Source organism: Triticum urartu, chromosome 1A (assembly GCF_056163025.1).
Source record: "Triticum urartu cultivar PI428250 chromosome 1A, HENAU_Tu73, whole genome shotgun sequence".
NCBI lineage: Eukaryota > Viridiplantae > Streptophyta > Magnoliopsida > Poales > Poaceae > Triticum > Triticum urartu.
In genome coordinates, this window is record NC_141873.1 from 57,435,923 (window position 1) to 57,445,465 (window position 9,543).

The 9,543-nt window shown below is 43.2% G+C and overlaps 1 long non-coding RNA gene across 3 annotated transcripts; it reads right to left on the reverse strand.

Annotated features, from left to right (window-relative positions):
- Window positions 1-4,258: 4,258 nt before the first annotated feature.
- Window positions 4,259-8,476, reverse strand: LOC125545980 (uncharacterized). Of its 3 annotated transcripts, none has more exons than XR_015618516.1 (2): window positions 6,355-8,476; window positions 4,259-4,556 (listed from the first exon to the last, which is right to left on the reverse strand). It is a non-coding gene; the product is annotated as an uncharacterized LOC125545980 (long non-coding RNA). The 3 variants fall into 3 exon arrangements; XR_015618514.1 differs by having other exon boundaries at window positions 4,259-5,698; XR_015618517.1 differs by having other exon boundaries at window positions 5,540-8,476.
- Window positions 8,477-9,543: the final 1,067 nt, after the last annotated feature.

A 9,543-nucleotide genomic window follows, 5' to 3' on the forward strand; every position in this document is an offset into this window, starting at 1 on the left:
TACGATGAAACTCCGAATCTCTCAGTACAACGAAACTATTAGATGTATGGTGCTGCGCTCTAGTTAATTACTTTCGGTATGATGAAATTTGTTAACTATGTTTACTATATATGTTGCTTCTATTTCATAATTGTTTCGTTGAATTCGCTTCATGATATATATATATATATATATATATATGTGCACCTCTGGCAGGTATATAGATCAACGATGGCGAGGAAGTGGTATGCCGTGTATGTAGGGCATGTTCCGGGTGTGTATGATGAGTGGCCAGAGTGTCAGGCCCAAGTCTCTGGCTTCTCCGGCGGAAGCCAGAAAGGGTTTGATAGCAGAGCGGAAGCCGAAGCTAGTTACTTGTGATTCATAGCACAACAGGGGATTCAGAACCAGCGCCGCTGCAAAAACTACTACATAATACCTCTTTTGATCATCGTGATCGCTCTTATCTCGTATGTCATAGTTTAGGTAGATGATGAAACATGCGTCTACGGTGACAAAAGAGACATGTGATCATTAACTTGTATCGCTATTTCGAGATGATGATGAGATCGACATCATTTGTGTTGAGACTATGTTGATATGTTGAGACTATGTTGTACCACTTCGATGATGATGATGAGACATTCCTTTTTCATATAGTTTCAGTGTATGTGTATGTTGTAATTGTATAAAACCTGTAAAAATATGAATACAACAACATAAAAAAAGAAAATACTAGCAGTAGCGTGGGGTATTGGAGTAGTAGCAGCGCTGCTTACCAGTAGCCTTGGTTGTAGGGGCACGCTACTAGTATTAGCAGTAGCGATGGACAGAGGTGCGCTACTACTAGATATAGATAGCAGTAGCGCTGGTTCAAACAAGCGCTACTGCTAAAAAATAGTTGTAGCGTCGTAGCAGTAGCGCGCCTGCCCACGCTACTAATAGCCAAAAACCCAGCACTACTGGTAAGGGTTTTCCTACTAGTGGAAGTATCTCCGGGACCTCTCGGTAATGCACATCACTATAAGCCTTGCAAGCAATGTGACTAATGAGTTAGTTATGGGATGTTGCATTACGAAACGAGTAAAGAGACTTGCCGGTAACGAGATTGAACTAGGTATTGAGATACCGACGATCGAATCTCGGGCAAGTAACATATCGATGACAAAGGGAACAACGATGTTGTTATGTGGTTTGACCGATAAAGATATTCGTAGAATATGTAGGAACCAATATGAGCATCCAGGTTCCGCTATTGGTTATTGACAGGAGACATGTCTCAGCCATGTCTACATAGTTCTCGAACCCGTAGGGTCGGCACGCTTAACCTTCGGTGACGATCGGTATTATGAGTTTATGTGTTTTGATGTACCGAAGGTACTTCAGAGTCCCATATATGATCACAGACATGACGAGGAGTCTCGGAATGGTCGAGACATAAAGATTGATATATTGGAAGGCTCTGTTTGGACATCGGAATGGTTCCGGGTGAGTTCGGGCATTTACCGGAACCCCCGGGGAGTATATGGGCCTTAATGGGCCTTAGTGGGAGAGAAGAGAAGGCAGCCTAGGAGCGGGCGCCCCCAAGCCCAATCTGAATTGGGTGAGGGGGCCGCCCCCCACCCCGCTTTCCTTTCTCCTTCCCCTCTTCCTTCTATTCCTAGTGGGACTAGGAAAAGGGGGAGTCCTACTCCTACTAGGAGGAGGACTCCTCCCCCCTTGGCGCGCCTAGAGAGGGCCGGCCGGCCTCCCCCTTCCTCCTTTATATACGTGGGGAGGGGGCACCCTAGAACATATAAGTTGATCTCTTAGCCGTGTGTGGTGCCCCTGTCCACAGATTTCCACCTTGGTCATATCGTTGTAGTGCTTAGGCGAAGCTCTGCGTCGGTAACTTCATCATCACCGTCATCATGCCATCCTGCTGACGAAGCTCTCCCTCGACACTCAGCTGGATCTAGCGTTCATGGGACGTCACCAAGCTGAAAGTGTGCAGATCGCGGAGGTGCCGTACCTTCGGTGTTAGGATCGGTCGGATCGTGAAGACATATGACTACATCAACCGCGTTGTCATAACGCTTCCGCTTACGGTCTACGAGGGTACGTGGACAACACTCTCCCCTCTCGTTGCTATGCATCACCTAGATGGATCTTGCGTGTGCGTAGGAATTTTTTTGAAATTACTACATTCCCCAACAGTGGCATCCGAGCCAGGTCTATGCGTAGATGTTATATGCACGAGTAGAACACAAAGGAGTTGTGGGCGTGGGTATATACATATTGCTTGCCGTCACTAGTTGATTCTTGATTCAGCGGTATTGTTGGATGAAGCGGCTCAGACCGACATTACGTGTACGCTTACGCGAGACTGGTTCTACCGACGTGCTTCGCACACAGGTGGCTAGTGGGTATCAGTTTCTCCAACTTTAGTTGAATCGGATTCAATGAACATGGTTCTTTCTGAAGATCAAAAAGCAATCACTATACCGCGTTGTGGTTTTTGATGCGTAGGTAAGAACGGTTCTTGCTCAGCCCGTAGCAGCCACGTAAAACTTGCAACAACAAAGTAGAGGACGTCTAACTTGTTTTTGTAGGGCATGTTGTGATGTGATATGGTCAAGACATGATGCTAAATTTTGTTGTATGAGATGATCATGTTTTGTAACAGAGTTATCGGCAACTAGCAGGAGCCATATGGTTGTCACTTTATTGTATGAAATGCAATTGCCATGTAGTTGCTTTACTTTATCACTAAGCGGTAGCGATAGTCGTAGAAGCAATAGTTGGCGAGACGACAACGATGCTTCGATGGAGATCAAGGTGTCAAGCCGGTGACGATGGTGATCATGACGATGCTTTGGAGATACAGATCAAAGGCACAAGATGATGATGGCCATATTATATCACTTATATTAATTGCATGTCATGTTTATCCTTTATGCATCTTATTTTGCTTAGTACAACGGTAGCATTATAAGATGACCTCTCACTAAATTTCAAGGTACAAGTGTTCTACCTGAGTATGCACCGTTGCTACAGTTCGTCGTGCCGAGACACCACGTGATGATCGGGTGTGATAAGCTCTACGTTCACATACAACGGGTGTAAGCCAGTTTTGCACACGCGGAATACTCGGGTTAAATTTGACGAGCCTAGCATATGCAGATATGGCTTCGAAACACTGAGACCGAAAGGTCGAGCGTGAATCATATAGTAGATATGATCAACATAGTGATGTTCACCATTGAAAACTACTCCATCTCATGTGATGATCGGACATGGTTTAGTTGATATGGATCACGTGATCACTTAGACGATTAGAGGGATGTCTATCTAAGTGGGAGTTCTTAAGTAATTTGATTAATTGAACTTTAATTTATCATGAACTTAGTACCTGATAGTATTTTGCATGTCTATGTTGTTGTAGATAAATGGTCCGTGCTGTTGTTCTGTTGAATTTTAATGCGTTCCTAGAGAAAGCTAAGTTAAAAGATGATGGTAGCAATTACACGAACTAGGTCCATAACTTGAGGATTATCCTCATTGCTGCACAAAAGAATTACGTCCTGGAAGCACCGCTAGGTGAAAAACCTGTTGCAGGAGCAACACCAAATGTTATGAACGACTGGCAGAGCAAAGCTGATGACTACTTGATAGTTCAATGTGCCATGCTTTATGGCTTAGAACCGGGACTTCAACGACGTTTTGAACGTCATGGAGCATATGAGATGTTCCAGGAGTTGAAGTTAATATTTCAAGCAAATGCCCGGATTGAGAGATATGAAGTCTCCAATAAGTTCTATACACTACACTACAACACTGATGTAAGGACAGAAAAACTGCCGGAAGAAAGCACTTTCAAGGGCAGGACAGTGTTTCCCCCGGCAGATAGAACCGCCACGAGAACGGCTGCCGGGGATAACTTCTCCCGGCATATAATTTTTTGCCGGCAGTTTCTTTGCCCTTGTCCGTCTATTTGCCGGCAGTTTGTTTTCTCCCAACAGATTGGTCAAAGTACATGATGCCTGCAGAAGCTCGTTTACCCGGCAATTTTTATGCCGGCACATAGATTTCACTACCAAATAGTTATAGGCATCCCTAATGTAATATTCATTCATTATGTTCAAACAATCAGTACATATTACACAATTTATACATACACTTCACTCAAAGTAACATGTCTCATCCATACACTTCAATCAAAGTAACATGTCTCATCCATACACTTCAATCAAAGTAACATGTCTCATTCATACACTTCACTCCAAAACCTTAAAGTCAATTCGATAAATTAACATAACAACCATATATATATAAGCAGGTTGTGCCACAAAAGGTACAACACATATATGTTTCTACATGTGTGCCACAAAAGAACATATGTTTCTGGGGTGCCACACAACCAAAATGAGCATATTGTGGCCTAACAACCGGCAAAATGAGCAGAGCAAGTGTATAGGTTCCACAAACAAAGCATAATCACTCTTCCATATCTTCAACAGCTTAAAGATCTTCCGAATCTCCCAAATCTTCAGCAGCTTGAAGATCTTCGAAACCCCCATCAACTTCTATAGGGAAACCTGCAACAAATAAGAAACTCAAAATGGAGCTCTCATTTCAGATTTTAAATTAGCACATTAAAGATTTTGACATGCTGTAGTTTAACTCATCGGCATAAATAGAACTCTTCTAAATGTGCATCACTTCATCATCACTGCAAGCAATGTTACATCATTAGATCAAGCAGGAATTGTTTGAAGTACACATACAATATCTTCATGTGCAAATAAGGAAAACAGGAACCTGTACAATTGACTTGCAAAAGCAATGACTAAAACTGAGTTAAACATGTATAGCATCATCTCTGGAGTTAATTTAGTACTCTTGAGTTCGAATCAATTTTTTTGCACTGAGTTAAACTCTACAAATAGGCAACACTCTATACAGTACTATTTTGAACAAATAGTCAAAGCTGTGTACAAATAGGCAAAACTCTGTACTATACACAATACGGTAGTGCAGGTAGGCAAAACTCTGTACTATACAGAGTACAACAGTACAAATAGGCAAAACTCTGCGCAAATAGGCAGGGGCAGGCCCACATCAATTTTAAAAACTACGTATATATAGTGTATATCATATGTATATAGAAGAAAAAACTAATGAAATAACCGTTGGTTACTGATTTCTCTCTGTATCTCATGCATCTTAGCTTGTGTTTAATAGAATTCATTGAAGAGAATACCCTCTAACAGTGTAGCAAGCCAAAACTAATACTGGGACCAGTTTTATACGCCATAACAAGGCTGAAATTATGTACTGTACATAGTAGAGTTTAACACTGAGTTCTAGCTCGAAGCCAAAAATCTGTCATGTGCAAATAGGCAAAACATGCTCAGTTCAAATCTTTCTTTTTCTTGCACTGAGATAAACATTTGTACAGAGTCTCCAGGAATGACAAGGTAATGCAGCACTGTACGCGTATACTGTGGGGTGAAAGGAAGCATCGAGGAACCGATTACTTGCGCCGACGGAACAGGTCAAGATTGCTGCTCTTGCCCACCTGCTCGGAAGTCGCTGGCAGCCGCCAAGCCACCCCGCCTCTCAGGTCAGGTCACTTCCCAAATTTATGAATTTCTTTACCCCATCAATATATGCTTGCGTACTTCTAGCTTTATCCATCCTACTCTTGTCAATTCTTGACCAGTTTCACTAAAATTGCCTAACATGCGACAGAAAGTATACTTCTATTAAGGAAAAATGTAGTAACAAAATGCATATCACCCGTATCTAGTACAGGCAACAAGAAATACAATATGGAGAAGGAATGCCATCACACAACAGAATATAATGAACTGAAACATGTCATTTCAGAAAATACAAAAACCAAAATAGCAGTAAGAATGTCATCATCTATACCATAAAAGCACAGCACCTGTTCTGTACACATATCGTATTTCGCACAACACAAACAAAGATGGTTCTACTTTGGGGCATCAACTAAACAACTTAGTCAGGTGGACTAAACAAGTGGACTGAAGACTTAAAATGATTAGCTTTCTTCTCAAATTAAAATGAACTCCATAGCTCAACTCAACAACTCAGTCAGGTGTCAGCGAATCTAATTAAGCTATGCACTTATTAATCAACAATGGTCCTTGTCCTTCGATCTGAAGGGCTACTAACAGTACTAGTGTTCATCTATGTTTATTTTTTAGTTCCATTTTTAGAACCATTTCAGGACTATTACACTTTTACACATTTCGTAGCAGCACAAGCTAACAACTATATTAGATATTCCAAATTGCTGGCCTGCTCTTTTGGTGATGACAGTAGAACTAGCTCGGAAGAAAAAAGGCACAAAATATGAAATCTCACCTAACAAATAAAGGGGAAAAGGAGGCAGCGCTATTGATCCAGGGGAAGAACGTTGCGGAGGGTAGATGCTCTGTTGCTTCATTGCAGAGGACGTGGAGGATGTGGACCCGCAGGTTGGTGCTCGGTGAAGCTTGCCGGGAGGAGGCCTGCTCGGAGAGTACGCTAGCTCGCGATGAGGGAAGGCGTTCCACGGAGGATGGTGGTCGCTAGTGGAGTCGTTCGGCGAAAACTGTGTGCTAGCATGATAATAGGTGTCTGTATGTTTAGACAGTTCAATTCCAAAACTGGGATGCGTCTAACATGATTCAAAACCATACAATAAATGAGTGAATTAAAAACACGTGTTTGTGTTGATGCCTTCATGGCCATCAAATATAACTGTGTTACTATGTCGTAAAAAAAAGTTGAATTTCACCGGAAGAGCTTGATTAGAGCTTACATGCACACAGTTTCACTTCCAATATGACACATCCTTTCACAATTCAATTTCAAGAGGAGTTGTAGCTATAAGGTGTCACAATTGCAGTCCCGCTGAATATAAACCTTATTGCTGCTTTCAAAGCAAGTAGCTTTTGCCAGCATATTTTCAGACTTCCAGTGTGTATATATGTATAGCAAGATTAAAAAGCAATCAAAGGTGCGGCAATGGCAGTCCCATTGAATATAAATGGTATTGCTGCTTTCAAAGAAAGTAGCTTTTACTAGCATGTCTTTAGACTTTCAATGTGTATATATCAATAGCAAGATTACTATGGCTGGTTATAGTTTCATGAATGTTGATCCTTCTAGTACATTCAGGTTGTATAGAAAATAGTAAATACAACCAATTCTCACACATGAGGTGCTTCCTTTTTAAAAGAGCCCCAAGTTAAGAGGAAAAATATAGATGCATCAGTAACAAAATTATGCAAAGAGAAGCTTCCACACATGTATATGTTTAATCCCAAGTCCCACCATCAATCCATAAAAAGGATTTTCTGAAAGAAAATAGAACTGGCATAACTAAGGTAAAATTCACTTGTGTTCCTCTCAAATAAATCACTTGTTAACCAATGTGATGACTCTGTGTCTACAATCCTGTAGTTTCTAATTATTAGTGGTGAAAATCAGATTATATGTGTGAAGAGAAGCGTTACCACTCATGGAAATTTTGTGAGCAAGCTACTGTTTCTTTATTAGCTTGCAAGACTGTTGTTTCCTTCTTCTTTTTCCCTACGTTTTCTACTCACTTCCTCTGCAGTGGCAAAACAGAGAATCATATATATAATGTTAGATGATGAATATTTGCTAAGAAACAATGTGGCCAAATATAGGCACAAAAAAGCGAAGTGTCAGCTCTCCAAGCTCACGAACAGACAAAAGTTCAGAGGCCATGGTGGCTGGCTGTCCATGGTAGCAGGAACAAAATCGACCAAACAATAAGTTGGGAATAACTCCCATCAAACAAAAAAGAATAACAGCCTCACCTCCTCTGAGCAGCTGACAAATTCGACAGAAACCAAAACAGATCTGAAGGAAGGCCACCTGTATCGGGTTTCCACCATGATGGATCTGAGCAGCGTGGTGTGCCGGCGTAGTGAAGAGCGGGCACAGCTCTTGCCGCTGGGTGGAGGAAGCAGTGGCGGGGATCCCGTCGGTCCTCGTCAGCGCCGAGCCGTGGAGGGCCGCGGAGAATAGGAGCGCGACAGCATGGTGGTGGCGCGACGACCCTGAGACAGCGGAGGAGCCAAGCAGCAACGGTTCCTCCAGCGCTTGTCATCGCCACGCTCGCAGGCCAATGGAGGAGGCTCGGACTTCTCCGCGGGGTCTGGTGCGGGAGAGGTGGGCGACATCGACGGATCGACCTCGACACACCGTCGGTGGTGTCGAAGGGAGGGAGCCGAGGATTCGACCTCGCACGACTATGGAAGGAGGCGACGTCGACCTCGACGCACCGGGCGCCATCGACACCGATGGGGGTCATCGTCGGCGGTGGAGATCTAAGGCGGACGAGGACGGGGGCGGGGGCGGCGGCGTTGGTGTGGGAGAGGACAGTGTGGATGAGGGTTCGATTTGGGGAAGACCTTTGGGGCGGCGGCTATTTGGTGCAAACTTTTCGCGGGCCTCTCGCGCGGTACGCGCGCAACTGGGCCAATTTCAGTCTCGCGCCCTACAGACACTCCGGCAGATAGTGGGCCATAGTTTAGTTGTGACGGCAGACACTGTGTCCTTACAAACAAAAATCGTTGCCGGCAGTTTGTGCGCCCTCGTTCCTACACTTCTGGTGGCAGTTTATTGCCCTTAAGTATTTCTACCGGCAGTAACGACATCCCTGGCAGATGGTTTGTCCTTAACCCACTATTTATCCCGGCAGTTAACTGCCCCTAATTAAGTGTTGTGGTGTAGTGTATAGCTGCAAAATGGAGGAGAATAGTTCTGTCAATGAACATATACTCAGAATGTCTGGGTACTACAACCACTTGACTCAGCTGGGAGTTAATCTTCCTGATGATAGTGTCATTGACAGAGTTCTTCAATCACTGCCACCAAGCTACAAGAGCTTCATGATGAACTATAATATGCAAGGGATGGATAAGATGATTCCCGAGCTCTTCGCAATGCTAAAGACTGCGGAGGTAGAAATCAAGAAAGAGCATCAAGTGTTGATGGTCAACAAGATCACCAGTTTCAAGAAAAAGGGTAAAGGGAAGAAGGGGAACTTCAAGAAGAACGGTAAACAAGTTGCTGCTCAAGTGAAGAAGCCCAAGTCTGGATCTATGCCTGAGACTGAGTGCTTCTACTTCAAAGGGACTAGTCACTGGAAGCAGAACTGCCCCAAGTATTTGGCGGAAAAGAAGGATGGCAAAGTGAAAGGTATATTTGATATACATGTTATTGATGTGTACCTTACTAATGCTCGTAGTAGCGCCTGGGTATTTGATACTGGTTCTGTTGCTAATATTTGCAACTCGAAACAGGGACTACGAATTAAGTGAAGATTGGCTAAGGACGAGGTGACGATGCGTGTGGGTAATGGTTCCAAAGTCGATGTGATCGCCGTCGGCACGCTACCTCTACATCTACCTTCAGGATTAGTTTTAGACCTAAATAATTGTTATTTGGTGATAGTGTTGAGCATGAACATTATATCTAGATCTTGTTTGATGCGAGACGATTATTCATTTAAATCAAATAATAATGTTTGTTTTA